Source organism: Microtus ochrogaster, unplaced genomic scaffold, assembly GCF_000317375.1.
Source record: "Microtus ochrogaster isolate Prairie Vole_2 unplaced genomic scaffold, MicOch1.0 UNK1, whole genome shotgun sequence".
Classification (NCBI taxonomy): Eukaryota; Metazoa; Chordata; class Mammalia; order Rodentia; family Cricetidae; genus Microtus; species Microtus ochrogaster.
Window position 1 is genome coordinate 24552891 of NW_004949099.1, and position 3554 is coordinate 24556444.

The 3554-nt window shown below is 33.1% G+C and overlaps 1 protein-coding gene across 4 annotated transcripts in view; it reads left to right on the top strand.

Annotated features, from left to right (window-relative positions):
• Grm7 (glutamate metabotropic receptor 7) overlaps positions 1-3554 on the top strand; it is a 905362-nt gene that overhangs the window by 27058 nt on the left and 874750 nt on the right. The gene's annotated exons all lie outside the window — the stretch shown is intronic.

A 3554-nucleotide genomic window follows, 5' to 3' on the forward strand; every position in this document is an offset into this window, starting at 1 on the left:
TGATTTGTTTAGAGGTGTTTGGAAAACAGGAGTCCCTATTCAAATCAAGTTTGTAAATTCTGTCCTACTCTTAAATAAAAAATACATGTGTTCTATTAAACAGCTAATATGAGCAATAGTTATAATGAAAACTGCTGATTTATTATTCTTAACATAAAAATGTTTTGTACTAATAACATAAAAACACAGTCAGTTATAGCATATTTGAAAGGGAGAAATTTTCAAGCTTTATTAAGGCATCATTGGTAACTAATAATTGCATATATTTACAATAGGCAACATGGCTTGATACACATTATCAAATTACCATAACAACTAAATTACTTAGTATATCCACATATGGGGTTGACATTGTGTGTGTTCATCTGAAGGTGTGTGTTTGTGTAGTGAGGACACTTGTAATCTACTGTTTTAACAGATTTTAAGTAACCAATGAACTTATGGCATGGTATTTTTTATTTTGGCATTATTATGGTTTTAAATTTAGTTAAATAATACTACATTAGAACCTCATCTTTCCTTCCTCAAAACTGAAGAGATTTTGATTTATAGTTTATTCCTTATATTTCCTAGGTTATTTTTTCATTAAAGCAATATTGCTATAGTCTGATATGTGGAATGTATGTTGAAGCAACAGATGCTTAACTGAAATAATGATTATAACAGCACCATATTAACATTTATCCTCATTTTCCCTATGGATCCTTTAAGTATTCAGTGACAACAGTAATAATAATGATAAAGTCTCTTATGAACTCTTTGCAGTATGCCACGTACTTTACCCAAACTATCTCATTTAACAAGCACAACAATGTTAGTCTGTTGATATTATCATCCCCTTCATTTCCCTTTGGAGAAAATGAAATAGCTCTTGCAAGACACAAACTCAGTTGTGAATCACTTTAAACATATGTTATAAACTATACCACATCTATAATTTTTCTTCTGAGCTTGTTTGTTATTCTTTTTAACTTTTGAGCATCTATTTGAAATTACTTGCTTGGGAAAGTTTTAAAGTGAGTCTTCTCATTATAAAAGTTGAGGATGTCACACATATCATAAAATAGTTGTCGACATCACTGGTCTGTTTCATCTGTGTTTCTCTTAGGCTTTGAGTTAGAAATACATTAAATAAGGTGTCATGATTAGAGTTCCTTTTGGGTGGACAGTGTTAGGAGTTCTCTGTGCACCAGCATTGTCATAGCATGGATCATCAATAGTGGACCTTTCCTCCTGGGTCAGCGGGGCAAACAGGGACATTACAATTTACTTTGGTATGACTATATATTTTCAGACTTGCAATTCTTCAGTCTTTGCCTAGTTAAATTTCAACCTTGAAAATTTTCCTTTTCTTCCCCTAATAGTCATGTCAGTTTCATGTGTCTTCCAAATAAGAATGTTCTTTATCAACTCAGTGACCCACCTAAACAGCCAGGTGTAACATATTCCTGTTCAGAGGCAAACAACAAGAATAATCCTAGAAACTCTAAAAGTAGAAAGAAGAAAAGAAAAATAACTAAGTCAATTTTGTTTGTAGTAAATCACTACTCTCCAGCCAGTTCATTCTGTTTTATACACCATGTCGTAAGCACCTCTTACACATACACTACCACAACAGCAGAGAGAACCCGCAGAGGCAAGTCAGAAGTCAACTGAACTGTTTCAAAGGTATTCCTGAAACATGAAAACCTTTACACAATGTCTTTCCTAATTGATGTTTTCCACTTCACTTTTCGTGTGTATGCTTTTTCTGTATACAACAAGATGGTACTAAACCAAAAGGTTGATTGACAAAAGTGAAAGATGCCAGAATTAGGTGGGAAAAAAAGCATAATAATTTGCACTTTTCAGTTTTCTGATGGCATTCAGGTAGACGTAGGATGATTCTTGAAGAGAAAGGTGTGCGTGGCTCAGGGGTTGTACTCTTGTGTATTTCATCTGCTAGCATTGTGATATCAGTGATAATATGGTGATATTGGTGGTGATGTCTCTGATAATGATCAGTAAAACATGAATTTTTCCTGGATGAAAGACACATAATTACAATAACCATTTATCACTTCTAAAATCCCATGAAATAGCAATAGTATTAATCCAGTTTTCTTACTCTTAAAAAATACTAAGTGATTTTCCCAGCTCACAAATGGATGGTGCACAGGAAACACTAAATACTAGATCTGTACCAATTCTACTGCATGATGAATAACGATTTAATTGTAGGCAAAACAACAGAACATAAAACATGACATATTTAAACAGTGCATAGAGTTATTGAAAAACAGTTGAGTGAGAATGAACTAAAGTATCTTTCTAGTCAATGGAAACTCCAAGAGAAATAGCTCTGAAATATATTGTCCTCTTTTATTCTACTCTTGTGTCTTGATACTAAAAAATGGTTACTATATAACTACTAACTAGTATCTAATCAGATCTTTAATTCATCTCTTGTGTACTGTTTTTTCTTACTGAGGAAGTTGCCTTTGTTATTTTCAAGAGATATAAACAATATGCAAATATATCCCCCATACCCACCATATTATATGTGTGTCCCCAGTTGTATAGGAGTTTAAAATGCATGATAGAAAAAAAAGCACAAATTATTTCTCCTACATAGGAACTCCATCAGCTTCTTTCCTGGTTTTGTATTGACTCTGTCACATTTGCTAACTTCCCATCCTGTGCATCTGAAATACAATAATTTCACGTGACAAAGAATTGTCTGCCAGGTAATAGTTTCTATTGTGTTATTTGAATATTAATAGTAATAGCAATTTAAGACCACTGAAAAACTCATTGGACTTTTAAATTCCAAATTCTGAAGAAACTATATCATGTTCTCTATGAATGGGAAGAGGAGATAGACTTATATCACCTCCTATGATATCATATTTATATATCTCTTTCTTTCGGGCATATGCGTAGCCTCCATGAAAATACAAGATGGTCTTAGATAAATGCCTAAAATAAAAATATTTATACAAGAGTAAAACCAACACACACACTTACATACATACACGCACACAAATGCACATATCCACAAATGTCCATATGTGTATAAGGTTGAATGATGCCTATCTATTATCTATCTATGAGAGACATTTTCTTATGTTTTCCAAGCTGGTTTCAGCCTTAATATATAATAGAAGATTTACTTGAACTTTTGTTCCTTCTGTTCTTACCTCCTGAATGCTAGGATAACAGGCATCTTCCACTACACCCATTTGGTGCTGGTATCAAACACAGAGCCTTGTACATGCTAGGCAATCAGTTTACCACATGAGCTTCACCACAGTTCTAAAGGTGCAAATATTTTTGACAACAAGGAAATCTTTAAAATCTCAGTAACTGTAAGATCTATGGGAAAAATTGTTTTAAATACAGATCTGACCCCTTGGTAACTACCAAATTTAGGGAAATTTTGCTAATAGGATTTGATGCTGGCCACTCATTGTTTCTCTCTACATTTTTCTTCCATTGACACACTGAGATTAAAGTCTAAAGTGGTGTCACATATTAAACAGTCTAGGAAATGGATATGACATTAGATCTGAATC